Consider the following 17635-nt stretch of genomic DNA (forward strand, 5'->3'; position numbering starts at 1 on the left):
GTTTTGTGGAAGAGCTGTACTGGAGAAAGTGACATCTTTTGACTGCTCAGCTGGATCTAAGTGTTCCCATGGCACTGTTTGGAAGAAAAGCAGGGGAGATCACCTTGGTGCCCTGTACAGGAACGATCCTCTAATCAAAATCACTAGCCATAAGTGGAAACACAAGAGACTGCTGATGCTGGAATCTGGAGGAAGTAACAAACTTCTGGAAGAATGCATCATTTCAGGCAGAGTCTGTAGAGGGAACTGGAGTCCAACTGAAGGGTCTTGACCCAAAATGTCCGTTTCCCTCCACAGATACTGCCCAACCCATTGAGTTCTTCCAGCAATTTGTTTTTCACTAGCCATGAATTTATCTGATCACTTACTCAATGTCCTTGCAGTGAAGCTGCACCATTTCCTACTTCCAATTCTAATACACATTATTGGCAGTGAAGTACTTTGGATTGTCCAGAGGTTGTGAAAAATGCAAGTGTTTCTTTTACAGCAAACTATGAAAAATCATCCTCATTAGAATTGGGCTTTGTTAAGCCAATGTCCTATTATTTACAGTGATGCTTGTATATAAAAAGTATATATCCCTGCATATTCACCTCTCCTTTTCCCAGGACAATGGCTCAGGAAATGTGAGGGTTTGGTGGAGCAAATGATCCCAATTTGTTCAGTAAGTGATGTGGGTAGGTTGTATTGAGCAGTGTCTGAAGATATGGCATTTGAGGATGAATTCACTGACCATAGTTACTCACACCAAGTCATTGATTTTTGTGTGGTACTGCATTCAAGTTCTGTATGATACAATATAAGAGAGATATAGTTCCTGGCAATGACTTCCATGGCTAAATGACCCCACCCCCACCCCATCGGACTCTGTGTCTGGCCCTCCATGTATGTAGCTCATCTCACCTACTCTGTTCTCAATTACCTTGACTGCAGTGACTTGGAGCCCAATCTCTCCCATGTTGTGCCATCCTTCACTGATTGTATTCAACTCTTCTTGCCAACTGCCAGTATTTTCCCCAGCCACAATGCACCTTCCTCTTAAGAGGCAGAGGCTAGCCTTAAGCAGTCTAGGCCTGTCTCAGCTGCAGCCATCCTGCCATTATGTTGAGCCCACTTGTCATTGCTTCCTGCCAGTCAACAGCACAGTGCTGGCTCGGAACTGAACTCAATAAAAAAGGTTTTAAATGGTCTGCATTACCATCAACAGGCTCATTGTGATAACTGCATCTGAGTTCAGTGATTATCCAGTGTTGTCTGGCATTGGGAGGGAAGGGTTGGATGGATATTAGAGCAGGATACAATTTTGGCACAACATTGTGGGCTGAAGGGCCTGTACTGTGCTGTAATGTTCTATGTTCTATGTTTTGGGGATGGGCCTTTGTTTGCTAGCTCTCAGTAATTCTATATCATATGGTCACAAAATATAATTCCTTGGATTTGCAAGACTGGGAGTGATGAGGATATACATGGACCAGCGTACACTTAACCTCCCCAGATGCACCATAGCCTTTATTGCTTTCAGCTTAATATAGCCATGTTGTCAAACCTTGCTTCGAGGAAGCTTTTAAGGAACATATAAGATCTAATTAAAAATTAAAAAGGTAGACAGTGTTAGTGTGATATTATGGGTCTCAGGGTAGATGACCAACAAGGTGAGAAATATCTTTACATCCTGCCCATCTTATTTCATCGTATTTCTCCTTTGTTCAAATTGTTCAGCTGCTTCATTTCAAAGCTGCTTTTCATTCTGATGTACACTGAGTGTATTATTGCATAACTGACAGTGTTACTGCATAATATGCACACAACGCACTCAAGAAAATAATATTACTCAACCAACCACATTATTATACCATATAAACACAATGAGCTGGTTAATATTTAAGGAATACAAATTATGGTATTGTGTTGTCTATATGTTGAAAAATTTTCTTACTCAATATACATGTGTTCCTATGTAATATAGAAAGTATGGACAGGAGAAACATTACATTGTGTATTGAGCATAGGGTTTGATATACAATGACTGTTTTTCTGTAATATATACAGTATAGAGTCAGAGCCATAACAGTATAGAAGGAAGCTATTTGGTCCATTTGCTTTTCTGTTGGATATGTTGATTTGATTAATTATATATGCATCAGTACATGATTACCATGTAATATCCTCTGCTTATGATTTTGTAAAGGGTATAATATCTGATGGGGATTCTTGCTCACAACTGCACACACCCAGAAATCACAAGCACCCTGCTCAAGATTATCTAACTATTCTGCCATTTGAAAAGTTTGTCTTGAAAGCTGAGGATGGTGGTGGGCCAGGGATGGAGGGAGGGGGAGGGGAGTGGCGGTCATGAGGCAGGGCCTCGAGTTAGGGATGGGGACATGCTCAGATTTGGAGAGATGTGTTGCAAGAGTTCGGGGATTTCTTATGCCAGAGAAGTAGTGGCCATTTACGCTGAGGTTCCATACGTGGAAGTAGCAGAAACAAGGATAAGAAGGGTTACTGCGGATTGAAAGGGAGTTATTTTTTGGACTAAGGAGCAAGTGTTTACTGGGTGGAATGTCATAGAGTCCTACCTCACGGAAATGGGCCCTTCGGTCCAACTGGTCCATGCTGACCAAGATTCTATCCTAAGCTATTCCCATTTGTCCGTGTTTGGCCCATATCCCTCTAAACCTTTCCTATCCATGTACCTGCCCGTGTACCTTTTAAAGGTTGTTAGTATACCTGCCCCAACCGCTTCCTCTGGCAGCTCGTTCCATAAACTGACCCTTGGGTTCTGAGTCCTTTCAACCAGAAGGAACATGTGGGAACCCTGGGGTGGAGCATTGTTTCAAATATTGGAAGAGGCTCTCGTCGGGACGAGGGGACGTTGCTGTGAGGGTGGGGAGACGAAGCAGTAATATCATCTTTCTGGATGCTGTGTGCACAGAATGGCGAAATTCCCTGACTTGGTCGCTGGGTGTGTGAGTGAACAATAAGCCCATCGCTGGCCACTTGCTCTCTGGCAATTTTAAAAACTGAGCTGATTGTGAATTATACCAAAGGTTCTAACCAACAGCAGAAGTTGGGCCGTGATGGATGACCTCAATATGTTCATACTGAAAGGTCATCTGTTGCTACTGGAAATGAACAACATCTGGATGAGCTCCTAGCTCACTTTGTCTGCCCAGTGTGGTCACAGGGTACCTGCTCTGGTATCTTATTACCTTGGAGACATGAAGAGGCTACACAATAGGCGGTAACATGATATGGAACATAAACCATGCAACATTCAGACAACGTGACCTCCGGTTACTCTATTCACCAGCACCTGGTGGTTTATAAACATTAGGATGTTGTATCTTAAACTAAGTGCGAATATAATTAATTTTCTTTTCCACATTTGGTTCAACTAAAAAATACACAAACCACATTTTACATAAGGACGGTGCAAAGGGAGGAACACTGAAACATGTTTACATAAAAAAACAAGCCTCAACATCCCACAGGACAGCAACATTGCAGCCCAGACCATAAGAACACCAAAGAGCAGAGCACAACATGATTACAGCAGAACCTTTGCGGCCGAGGATACATCAAAACCATAGTAACCCAGAGTCTGTCAGAACCAGTGTAACCACAGTCCAACAAAACCATTGCAGATCAGTGTAGGGCAGAACTGTTGTAAGCAGCATATTACAGAATCATTGCAGAGAGCCCATTGTAGTATGGCAGAAGAATTGCAGAGAATAGTATGACTCGATTATTGTAACCAGTGTATTACAGAACCTCTGCAAGTCAGACTGTGATGGAACCATTAGCGCTGAAGGTACAAGACAATTACAGCCCAGAGGACATCAGCATAGTTAATGCCTAGAACTCTGATGGGTCAAAGAAATCATCCACTACCACCTCCTTCAGGCAAAAAGGTGTGGGCTTAATGACAATTATCACTGCAACAAATCTTAACAACCTGGAACAGAACAACAGATAAAATTCATTGTGAACTATATAGACTAGAAATAGCACAGTGCCTGGAAAGGTGCATTGAAGTGGTGCTCTGTGTGGTGCCTGCTTCATTTTGTGCAATCCTCTTTGGCAGAGGGATTCCATCAGAATGCACAACATCATCGTATGCACAAAGGCCTTTTATATGTTGTTAATGGCTCTGCAGAGCTGTCAGAAGTCAGTTGAGCATGATAGGTAGGAACCAGGAGTGCTGGAGACATATTTAGGTCATGCTGGGGAGAGCCACTGGGGATAGTGACACACTAGGAGTGGGGGGAAGGATCTGGGGAGGGAAAAAGAGAATTAGAGAGATTAAGAGGATTGAGACTGAAGGCCATTCTGAGAAAGGATCGAGCTAAGGTCAGAAATGGATGGAGAAATGAGTGGGGGTCAGATTGGTTAAAGAAGCAATTGGGAATTGGATAGAGAGGCAATTGAGGTCATGAGGACATTGGCAGAAAACTGGGTGGGTGCTGGGAGGAGGCATTTTCAAAGGAGCTCTTACCTGGAAGAAGTGGAATATCTCAGAGTCCCGACAGTGAACCAGATAAAATCAGACTTCATTTCACTAACACCAAAGCAGGCACAACAGTTTGGTTTAAGCTGACCACCACGTGCAAGGTCCACACTATCTGCAGGCTTTGTATGAGAACAATATTGTGCAGGTGACATCATCTTGCACAAGCAATATTTGCTGTCACCGGAGTAGGCACGCCCAACATCACCCGTGAGGATGCACAGAAGATCCCATCTGTTTTAAGGAAGTGTGCAACTGGTGCACCAAGTTCCAATCAACCTTAGTGGCTGGGTTTTTGATAAAGTTCCATCGTGTGCTGTAGAAGAACATTTGTCCAAAGGATAGGATTACTAGGCCAACATTTGTTACCTGGTGGAAACTGTTCTTATCACATGAGAAACAGGAAAGTTGTTCCTTATGGATAGGATTGCAGAAGATATATAGTACACGTACAACCCATTCTACCCAACCAGACCACACTGGCATTTATGATTCATTTGTGCCTCTCCTGTCTTCCCTCATCTAATTCTATCAACAAACCCCTCCATTCCTTCTCCTTCATATGCTTGTCATCTTAAATGCATCTATATTAGTTACTTCAACTGTTTAGATGAGAAATTACACACTCTCAGCATTTCTTCTGAATTAACCATTGAACTTCTTGGTGACTACCTTTTCACAATGGTCTCTGATTACACTCCACCCCACATGGAAATATCCTCTCCATATCTATCAAAACCTTTTACATTTTTAAATACTTCTATTTTATCACCTTTTGTGTTTTCAGGAGAAAAATGACCCAATTCTGTTCATTCTTTCTTTACGTGTAAAACCTGATATTTCTAGTTTCATCCTTGGAAGTTTTCTCAGCACTCTCTCCATTGCCTTTAACAATAGAGCAACCAGAAATGTTCACAATTCTCCAAAGGATCATCAATCTGAAATGTTAAATCTTTTTTTCCACAGATGATGCATGACCTACTTAGTGTTTCTAGCATTTTCTGTGTCTTTTATTTCAGATTTCCAACATCTGGAATGTTTCTGATTTCCAATTCCAATTTCCCAATCCCTCTGTGTTGTTTCTTATCATGGATGACTCTGCTGTCTATGTACTGAACATCTGCCTTTTCTCTTTCCCCTTCAATATTCCCTTGTCTTTATTCATCAATGGAATGCAATGAGTGTTTCATTTGCTTTTTACGTTCAGCAGAATATATCTTTCCTGCTTTCTGCTGAACACTGTTTTAAATGTTTCCTACCGATGTTATATGTTATTGTTTTTCAGTAGAGTCTTAGATCCTTGCAGCATGGAAACAGGCCCTTGGGCCCAACTCGTCCATGCCAACTGTGTTGCTAGTGAGCTAGTCCCATCTGCAGTACTATTGCCATTTTATTCTTTCAAGTTTTATTTTCAGCACCTAGAAATAACTTTTCCTCAGTTCTTTAATCTGTTTTTTTGTCATAATTGCATCGTTTTCTTTTAAGTTTCATACATCTATTGTGGTCATTATTGCCTTGTAGACCCTCCCCTTTTGGGTATTTTGGACATTGGTTAGTAAGGTACGTCTTGTATAGGAAACCTCTTTCTTTATCTCTCTTACTAACCTTATTGGTGTAATCAATAACAACAGTTAAAAGACATTTGGACAGGTGCATTGATAGGAAAGGTCTTGAGGGATATGGGCAATTGAGATTAGCTCAGATAGGTACCTTGTTCAGCATGGATGAGTTGGGCCGAAAGGCCTGTTTCTGTGCTGTATTAGTCTGTGACTCTATGACTCTATATTGAGGTTGGAATCACTTGTGATTATTATTCTCTGTTTTCCACACACCTCCCTAATTTGCCTGTGTATTTTTGCCCAGATCTCTTCAACTATTAGTTAGATCATTCCACTGGGAGAAGAATTATATTTATTTCTACATGCAATGCCAATTGCAAAGAAAAAATCATTAAGGTTGCTTTTTGAAGAGATTGCAGAAGAAACTCTTACCACAACACTCTGTGCATATAAGCAGCATAACAGGGATTGTTAGGATCAATCTTTTCACTAAGGAAGGCTTGTGGGATACTGGCCTTCATTGGTCAGGGCATTGAATACAGAAGTAAGGAGGTTTATGCTTCAACATTATAAAACTTTGGTCAGACCTCAGCTGGAGCACTGCATGTAGTTCTGGTCACCAAGGCATATGAAGGATGTGATGGCTCCGAAGAGGGTGCAGAGGAGATTCACTGGAATATTGCCTGGGATGGAGCAGTTTGGTTATGAGAGAGACTGGAGAAGCTGGATCTGTTCTCTCTGTAGGAGAGGAGGCTAACAGGGGGCGTGACTGAACTAAATAAATTATGAGGGGTATAGATAGGGTAGACTGTAGGAAACTTTTCCCCATATCCGAGGTAGGTAGAGGGCACAGGTTTAGGGTAATTGGGGGAAGAGGTTCAGAGGGGGTATGAGGGGGACCTTCTTCACCCAGAGACTGCTAAGTATCTTGAATGCACGACCAGAGAGACTGGTAGAAGCTAGGTCACTGAAAGCTTTTAATTGTCTAGATCAGCACTTGGATTGCTTAGGTACAGAGCGTTATGGACCTAGTGCTGGGAGGTGGGATTAATATGGAAGGGTGTATGCTGGCTGGTGTGGACGTGTTGGGCTAAATGGCCTGTTTCCATGCTGTACAATTTGATGGTTCTATGACTGCCCTGGGGGAAATAGTGTACGAGTTTCACTTCAATGTGATGATGTAGATCTTTACGTAAAAGGCTATATTTAAGACTCATGCTTTCTAATAAAAAGTGATGGAGAAAGATTTCTTCCTCATACAGTGGGGATCAATGTTTTACCATTGCCAGGACCTTGCTGTTGATTTTATTTGGTGAATGTTCTCATTTTATGTGAGGGCTGCAAAACCTGCACTAACTTTCAGGAGAGATCCATAGTATCTGGTCCTGTGTCTATCTGCTACTCCATATACAACCATGGTTTCTCATCAGCATGAAGTCATAGGTGTAGTGGAGTCCATCTGCTTTGCAGATCAAGCTCTTTGAAGCATAACCATATTTCAATGTTATTTTTACTCATCAGCATTGAGCTGAACCAGCTTTGATGTAATATTGAGTTTGTTAATGACATTTATTCCAGGAATGCTACTGATAGGGAAGTGGCAAATCTAACCCACATCATCTTCTGTTTATTTTTCACACTGTGCTTGGTAACCTACACTGTGTCCCATTTAATCAAACCCTTGAATTAAAAATGTTCGCTCTTTATTTTCAAACCCCTCTTTATTTCTATGATTATACCTATTACTTTGACTAAACTTTCTGGTTATCAGCTAAAATTGCCTCATGTCAAATTTTGTTTGATAATGTTCCAATGGACACCTTGGGACAGTTTGCCATGTTATTAGATTTAGCCATTTAGGTTCTATATAAATACAAGATGTAGGTCATTTATATCCCATTGTATTTTGGATTTTCAGTCCAAGATTTATATAATTTTTGAAGTGTCTGTTAGCTAAACATATTAAGAAGGATGGGGCTGGAGGTCATCAATATCTTCTTGATCTAGTGAAATTATTTTTAACATTTTCAGTCGGGGTTCCAAGTTTGCATCAACAATAGTATTGCACTGACAATACATCAATCTCATTAAAACTGTAAGGATAAGCACTCGATTGATTGCTGTATTTCCTTTGCATCACTGGTCAATCGATCGTGAATACAGCCCTGCAGTCAGTCAATCAAATCAGACCAGCACTCTCTACAGGCTTGGCGTAATCAAGCTCAAATTTCATTTCAGAGTTGGCTGAGTTTTGGTGTATAACGTGGTTACAGTCTCTAATAGATTTCACTGGTGAGTGCATGAGTAGAAAGCTCCCACTAAGGAGATATTTTAATAGTAATGACTGTGCCAGCCTCACTATGCTGGGATGGGTTTAGTCGCTTGGGATCTGCAGAGTGGCATCTCTCCAAGTGGAACTACGCATCTGATAAATGTAAAATTTCAAAGCCTTGATGATTTGTGGAGCAGCTGTCACCAAGGCCTGACATTCTCTCGTTAACAGCTCGTGGATTTTCTATAAACATACATAATCATATAATAATAGTCTCACTCAACAAACTCACTCTGAGACTCTCCCAACTGGTTAAAATTTCTCAGGACTGAGGAGGAAGAAAGACCATCAAGTATAGAGTCTTGGTATGTCCCATTGTCCTTTACAAACCTTGAATCACTCATATTGTTTGTTCTTGGCTGTTATGTCAGTAAACATAGTGGGAAACACCTCACAGTAAATCCTACAAATAGCAAATGATGTACATGAGTAATTAATCTGTTGTCTTTTCCATGGCATTGTTTGAGAGGATAAAGGATGTGGACAAGATTATGTGTGTGTGCATGTGTCTGCCCATATGTGTTCAGATTGCATTGGTGAGTAGATAGAGAATGTGTTGGGTCTGTCTGTGGGTCCGTGTGTGCGTGTGTGTGGGTGTGGGTGTGTGTGTGGATGAGTGTGTGTGTGTGTCCGTGTGTGTGTGTGTGTGTGTGTGTGGAGCATGTGCATCTGTGTGTTTGCATGTGTGTGCACATATCAGTGCTTGCACGCGCGTGTGTGTGCGTATCTGAGTGATTTTGTGTTTTTATGTCTGTGTGTGCCTCTGTGTCCGTGCCTGTGTGCGTGTGTGTGTGTGAACGTCTGGGTGTCTCTATCTGTATCTGTGCATGCTCTGTGTGTGTGTTTGTGTGCGTTTGTTTGTAGTACATCTCTGCAGCAGACCCTGGTCTCCAATCATCTCAAACGCCCTTACTACTGGATCAAGATCTCACTCTGCACGTTAGCTGGTGCGCAACAGCGTTAGAAGAGTTCATGCACTGTCATCTTCCGCTCCTCATAACTGGAGTGGGAACAAGTCATCTTTAATTCTATGGGGAAGAAGAAGATGAAGAAGAACACTGTCGATAATTACAGTGAGTGAACTCTCGTAGTGCCAAGGAGCTTCAATCATACAACTAAGCAGACAGATAGTCATTTTCGGACAAGTGCAATACACCAGTGCTCTTGCGATCTATTTGCTTCTCTCCATCACTGCAACACTCTCTTGGCCGATGGTTTAAATCTAAACAAAACAAACTATGAAGGTATGAGGCATGAGATGGCAATGGTACATTGGGAAACTACATCAAGTGTTATGACAGTAAATAAGCTACAACTAATGTTTAAAGAATGAATACATTGTTCATAACAAATAAGGCACAGAAGTCAAACTCAGTAGCGTTGTACAACTGGGGCTGACAAGCGGGGTTAAGGATAGTATTAGATCAAAGGAGAAGTTTAAGATGCTGCCAAAAATAATAGTGAGCCTGTGGTTTGGGAAATTTTCAGAACAGCAAAGAAGGGCCATGGAATGGGAAGAAAAGGAACGTAGAACATGAGAATAATCGAACTGGAAACACAAAAACTTATAAATACAAATCTTTAATAAAAGTAAAAAAAAAGGTTTAGCAAAAATTAATTTGGGTTCCTTACAGACTAAGGTAAGAAAAATTAGATTGGGCAATAAAAAATTATAGGGAAACTAAACAAATATTTTGCATAATTTTTCATGGATAAAGATGCAGAAAACCTCCTAAAAATAGTGGGGAGCATTAAGTCCAGAGTGAATAAAGAGCTGAAAAAAATTAATATTCAAGAAAATCTAATCTTGGAGAAATTAATGGGACTGAAAGCTGATAAATCTCCAGGACCTCATGACCTGCATCTTAATGTCTTGAAAAAGGTGGCTATGAAGATAATGGATGCACTGATTGTCAACTTTCAAAATTCTACACATCCTAGAATGGTTTCTACAAACTGGAAGGCAAAAAATATAATCCCATCATTTAAGAAAGCAGGGAGGGAGAAAATGCAGAATTACAGACCAGTAGGCCTGACATCAGTGGTAAGGAAAGTATTAGAATCTATTATTAAGGGACTGATAATAGGGTACATAAGAAATAATAGTAGGATTGGACAGAGTCAACATGAATTTGTTAAAGGGAAAGCATGTTTGAAAAATCTGTTAGTGATTTTTAAGCTTGTAACTGGCATAATGAGTAAGAGGTGACCGATGTACATGGGGTCTTTGAATTTGTGGAGGCCCTTTACTAAGGTCACACACAAGCGATAATTGAATAAAATTTTAGCTAACAGGATTGCAACTATAAACAGAAGACAGAGAGCAGGAATAATGGGTACATAGAACATAGAACAGTACAGCACTGGACAGGCCATTTGGCCCATGATGTTGTGTTGATCTTGATGCCAATTTATACTAAATATCCTCTTCCTGTGTATCATCCAGATCCCTCCATTATCTTCATGTTCATGTGTCTATCTAAAAGCCTATTAAACTCCACCAAACTGCCTGCTTCCACTACTTTGCCTGGTAACCCATTCCAGGAACCTACCACCCTCTGCAAAAAAAACTTGCCGCTCACGTTGCCTTTAAACTTCCCCCCTCTAACCTTAAAAACATGTCCCCTGGTGTTTGACATTTCTACCCTGGGGAAATGATTCAGACTGTCTACCCTGTCTATGCCTCTCAGAATTTTAAAAACCTCAATCAGGTCTCCCCCCAGCCTTTGACACTCTAGGAAGAACAACCCAAGTTTGTTCAACCTCCCCTTATAGCTCATACCCTCTAATCCAAGCAGCATCCTAGTAAACCTCTTTTGTACCCTCTCCACAGTCTCCACATCCATCCTATAATGGGGCAACCACAACTGCACACAATACTTCAAGTGCGGTCCAACTAACATTTTATATAGCTGCAGCATGACTTCCACCCCTACTCTCTGTCTTCTATGGCAAGCAAGTTCCAGATCCAAGCTTGCAATGGATCCCATGCGTCTTTATCTTCTGAGTCAAGCTACCACGGGGGACCTTCTCAAATGCCTTACTAAAGTCTAGGTAGAAAATGTCCGCTGCCTTACCCTCATCAAAAACTCTATCAAGTTTGTAAGGCAGGATCTACCCTGCACAAAGCCATGCTGAATGTTCCTAAGCAGGCAATGCTTTTCCAAATGTGCATAAACCCTCTCCCTAAGTATCCTCTCCAATAGCTTCCCTACCACTGATGTGAGGCTCACTGGCCTATATTTACCTGAATTATCCCTATTTCCCTTCTTGAATAAAGGCACAAGATTTGCTACTATTCAGTCCTCCGTGACCTCGCCTGCGACACAAAGATCTTTGTTAAAGCTCCAGCAATCTCCTCACTTGCTTCTTTCCTGGGATATATGCCATCAGGCCCTGGGGACATCCACCTTAATGCTTTTCAGAAGACCCAGCACTACCTCGTCCTTAATCTCAAAATGTCCCAACACATTAGCATGCCCCACTCTGTTTTCACTATCCTCTAAATCCTTCTCCTTGGTAAATACCAACATGAAGTACTGATTTAGTACCTTAGTCATTTGATCCGACTCCAAGCTCAAATTCCCTCCTTTATCCTTGAGTAGACCTACCCTCTCCTTAATTATCCTCTTTTCCTTAATGTAAGTATAAAACGCCTTGAGATTCTCCTTGATCCTGCTCACCAAGGACATTTCATGGCCCCCTTACACCTTCCTAATTGCCTGCTTGTGTACTTTCCTGTTATCTTTATATTCCACAAGACCCCAGTCTGATTTTAACTTCCTAAACCTTACATATGCTTCCTTTTTCTTCCTGACTATATTTAGGACCTGTTGGGTCATCCAAGGTTCCCTTACCATACCATCTGTGTTCTTACTCCTTAGCGGAACATGAAAATCCTGAATTCAACCAGGTCTCTGTAATGGCAACAACACTGTAATTCCATGTTCTGATCCAGGCTCTAAGTTCATCCTCCTTTCCCATAATACTCCTAGCCCATACTTATTTCAGCCCATTAGTCCCACCATGTTTATTATAGCCTGACCTTCCTGTCCTTCCCTGCAGTCTCACTTGTCATACTATCTTTTTTTGCCCTCAACACTATCACTTGTTGCCCTGCTGCTGTGGTTCCCACCCCCCTCCCACTTTAGTTTAAACCCTCCTGAGTAGCACTGGCAAATCTCTTGGCAAGGATATTGGTTCCCCTCCAGTTCAGATGCAAACCGTCCTTTTGTAAAGGTCCCACCTGTCCTGGATGAGAGCACAATGATCCATAAATCTGAAGCCCTCCCTCCTGCACCAGCTCCTCAGCCACGTATTGAACCCCACTATGTATCTATTTGTCACCTCACTAGCATGTGGCATGGGTGGTAATCCTGAGATTACAACCCTAGAAGTCCTGCTTTTTAACTTTCTACCTAGCTCCTGAAAATCACTTTGCAGGACCTCATCCCTGACCCTGCCTATGTCATTGGTACCTATATGGACCACAACCTCTGGCTGCTCACCCTCCCCTCTCAGAATGCCCTGTACCCGCTGTGAGACATCCTTGACCCTGGTACCAGGGAGGCAACACACCATCCTGGAGTCTCAGTTGCAGCCACAGAAACGCCTGTCTGCGCACCTTACTATCAAGTCCCCTATCACTATCGTTCTGCCTGACTTCACCCTTCCCTTCTTTGCCTGGAGCAGGGCATGGTGCCACTGAACCGGTTACTTCTGCTGGCCTCTGAAATTTACAATCACCAATTAACCTAATCACCTGCATTTTTTTGGGATGTGGGAGAAAACCAGAGCATTCAGAGGAATGAGCAAACTCCACATGGACAGCATCAGAGGTCAGGACTGAACAGGAGTAGACACTTTGGTGATTTCATCCAAATCATTTGTATAAATTGTAAAACGTTGAGGACCCGGCACTAATCCCAAGGACATATTGCTTGTTACATCTTAACAACTGTTAAAAGATCCATTTATGCTCTACTCTCTGTTTCCTGTTAGTCAACCCATCTTCCATCCACATCAGTATATTACCTCGTATACCATAAGCTTTTATTTTTTAACAATAACCTTTGATATGGCACCTTATTAAATGCTTTCTGAAAGCTAAGTAAACCAGTTCCCCTTTGCCCAGAGCATATGTTAGTTCTACAATAAATTGGTCAAACCTGATTTCCCTCACACAAAGCTATGTTGAAGTTGTCTGATCACCTGGATTTTTTCTAAGTGCCCTGCTATAATGTCTTTAAGAACAGCTTCCATCATTTTCCCTACCACAAGCATTAAACTAAATGACCTGTACTTTCCTGCTTTTAGTCTCTCTCCCTTTTTCAAAGGAGTAACATTCACTGTTTTCCAATCTGATGGAACTTCATCCGAATTTAGGGAATGTTGGAAAATTAAAGGTAACACATCTCACCAGCCACCTCTTTAAAAACCCCGAGATGAAACCCATCAGGACCCAGAGACTTGTCAGCTCACAGCTCCAACAATGTTTTCAGTAATCTTCCTGAGTTCCTCCCTCTTCCCAATTCCTGATTTGCAGCTACTTCTGGAATGTTACTTATATTCTCTAAACTGAAGACTGATGCTGGATAATGCATTTGCCATCTCCTTATTTCTAATTATTATTCCCCAGACTCAATTTCTATAGGACAACACTCACTTTGTTAACATTTTAAATATTGCTATAGGAACTCTTACCACCTGTTTTTACATTTCTGGCTAGCTTTCTCTCATACTCCCTAATAATCATTTGGTTACTTGCTTTTTTATTCTCTGTGCAGCCTTTTGACCTGCCATTTATTGCTCCACAATTATATGCTTTTATTTGGGTTTGATCCTATCTTTAACCCCTCCTGGAGTTTTTCTTTTTCGTTGGAATGTGTCCAATCTGTGCATCCTGAAAAATCCCCCTAAGTGCCTGCCACTGCATCTCAATTGACTGATCCCTTAACCAAATATGCCAGTTTACTAGAGCTAACTCTGCCTTTATGCCCTCATAATTGCCCTTATTTAATTTAAAATACTAACCTTGATTCCGTTCTTCCCTCCATCAGTTGAATGTAAAATTCAACCACATTACAATCACTGCTACCTGGCACATTGACAATGAAATCATTAATTAATCCTATCTCATGTGACAATATGAGGTCTAAGATAACTTATTTTCTGTTCTGAGAAACTATTTTAAAAATACAATGAACTTCTCATCTACACTTCCTTTGCCCATCTGATTTTAACAGTCTATATGTAGATTAAAATTCCCCCACGATTCTTACTATACCTTTTTGACAATCTCCTATTATTTCTTCTTATCTACTTGATCCTAATGCATGGCCACTCCTCAGGCAGCTATAACCCCCTCCCACAGGTAACTTCTTGCCATCACTTCTTAATTCCACCCAACTGTTTTTCATCCTGGTGGCGTCAACTTATTCTTGCACTAACACTGTCATTAGATTGTCCATCTCAATTGCACTAAGATCATTTTCTCCTTGCTTCTTAATCATACTGAATATCATGTACCCTTCAATATTCAGGGCCCAATCTATGCTGGTCTGCAGCCACGTCTCTGTAATAGCTATTAGATCATCCATTTCTTTCTATTTGCACAGTTCATCTGTTCTGTTTTGAATAGTATGTGCATTCAGATGCAGATCCTTTAATTTAGTTGCTTTATTACTTTTGTAACCTCCAGCCCTATGTACTGATTTACTCTTAAACATGCTCTATATCCCTCCTGTTATATTCTGCTTATCATTTCCCATATTAATACCTCTCTCCCTATCTTTGTCTCTATTACTTTATTTACCAAATCTTCCTAACTTTAATCCCTTGCCCTCACTACTTAATTTAATATCTTTTCTACTTTCCGAGTTACGTAGTTCACTGGAACATTGGGCTCAAGCATGGATCAGGTGTAGACAATACCAGCGAAACAGCTCCCACTTTCCCCAGTATTGGTGCCTTACAGCCTGAAGCCCACTGCTACTCCACCCATCTTTGAGACACACATTCATTTCCATAATCGTATTTGCTATTTACCATTTTACACCTGGATCAGGTACTGATCTAGAAATTATTATATTTCTGCTTGTTAATTTGGTGCTTAGATGAAAAAACAACAAGATGCTGGAGGAACTCGGCAGGCCAGGCAGCATCCGTGAAGAAAAGCAGATGGTCAATGTTTCAGGTCAGGACCCTTCTTCAGGTCTGAAGATAGGAAAAGGGGAAGCCCAATATATAGGGGGGAGAAAAAGAGCAGTGATAGATGGACAAAAGAGGGGAGGTGAGCCCCTCTGGATTACTGCCCTGTACTACAGAGACAGTGTCAATCTCTCTCACAAGATCGTCCCCCACTACCACCACATTCTTACAGTGTTCTCCCTACAGCTTTTACTCTAATCTAAACAAGTTGAAAATGCCTCCAATCCACTGCACAATTTCAAAGGCTTAGGTTCCTGCATTCCTTTATCCACTTCACTTGCAGAAGGGCATGCAAAATCAGCACCAGATGCACTTAAATATGTTGAAGTTCCAGTCTAATGGATCTGCAATACATGCCAGCTAAGCAGCAAACACAGCATGCAGTAAAATGGTCTCCCACTCAACAGATCAAATCAAAACTCCACAATCCTACATCTGGTTGTGAATGGCAGTGGGCAATTAAACAGCTAACTGGAGGAGCAGGTGACAAGAACATCCTCATCCTCATCTATGACATGACCCACTATGTGAGTGCAAAACAAAAGGTTGTTGCATTCATAAGCGTCTTCAGCCAGAAGTGCTGAATAGATCTCAGTTTCCCCGTGAGATCCTATGATCACAGCAGCCAATTTTCAGCCAATTCAATTCACTTCACATGATATCAAGAAACAGCTGGTAGCAATAGATGCAACAAAGGCTAAGGGACCATACAACATTCCAGCTTTAGTACTGAAGATCTGTGCTACAGAACCAGCTGTGCTTCTAACTAAGCTGTTCCAGTACAGTTACAACACTAGCATCTATCTGACAATGTGGAAAATTGCCCTGGTATAATACACACGAAAAACTGGAGGAACTCAGCAGGTCAGGCAGCATCTACGGAGGGAAATGAACAGTCGACGTTTTGGGTCGAGACCCTTCATCAGGACTGGAAAGGAAGAGGGCAGAAGGCAGAATAAAAAGGTAGGGGGAGGGGGAGGAGCACAAGATGGCAGGATTAGATGAGTCCAGGTGAGAGGGCGAAGGTAATCAACGAATTGCCCTGGTATGCCCTGCTCAAATAAAACAGGACAAATCCAATCAGTCTGAGCAAAATGATGGAAGCTGTCATCAGCAGTGCTATCAAGTGACACTTACCCATCAATAACCTACGCACCAATGGGTTTGGGTTCTGTCAGGAGCACTTGGCTCCAGATCTAATTGCAGCCTTTGTCCAAGCAAGAAACAAAGAATTCAGGAGTGGAGGTAAGAGTGATGGCATCGAGGCAGCATTTGCCAAGTGTGACAGCAAAGTCAGTGGGTATCAAAGCGAAAACACACCAGTGGTTGGGGCCATAACACACACAAACAAAGACAGTTGTGATTGCTGATCATCTCAGACTCAAGAGTTCCTCAGGGCAGTGTCCTTGGCCCAATCATCTTCAGCTGCTTCATTAATGCCCTCCCTACCATCAAAAGATCAGAAGTGGGATGTTCACAGATGATTACACAATGTTTAATTCCATTTGCAGTTTCTCAGCAAATGAAGCAGTTCATCCCTGCACGCAGCAAGACAGACAACATTCGGACATGAGGTGATAAGCGGCAAGCAATGCAGACACCATAGAAGTGCTAGGTAATGACCATCTCCGACAAGATAGAACCTAACCATTCACCAACGTTCAATGGCTTTACTATCACCAAACACCCCACCATCGAACTCCTGGGAGTCAACATTTGACTAGAAACTCAACAATCAGAAGAGCAGAGGCGGGATGTCAGGTGACAAGTGACCTCCATCTGATATTCCAAGGCATTTCCAAAATTTGCAAGAGCATGATAGAATATTTGCCTGGATGAGTTCAGCACTGACATTCAACATTATCCAGGATAAAGCAATTTCTTTGACTGGCACTCCATCAACCACCCTATGATTTTGTGCCCAGCAACAGAGTGTGTACCATTCACAAAATGCACTGCTATTACTCATCCAGGTTAAAGAACATGGAACATAGAACACTAGAGCACAGTACAGGCCCTTCGGCC

At 41.7% G+C, this 17635-nt stretch overlaps 1 protein-coding gene across 1 annotated transcript in view; it reads right to left on the minus strand.

Moving 5' to 3' along the window:
* The window catches only part of robo3 (roundabout, axon guidance receptor, homolog 3 (Drosophila)), a 483277-nt gene that overhangs the window by 336561 nt on the left and 129081 nt on the right, over window positions 1-17635 (minus strand).

Source organism: Pristis pectinata, chromosome 27 (assembly GCF_009764475.1).
Source record: "Pristis pectinata isolate sPriPec2 chromosome 27, sPriPec2.1.pri, whole genome shotgun sequence".
Classification (NCBI taxonomy): domain Eukaryota; kingdom Metazoa; phylum Chordata; class Chondrichthyes; order Rhinopristiformes; family Pristidae; genus Pristis; species Pristis pectinata.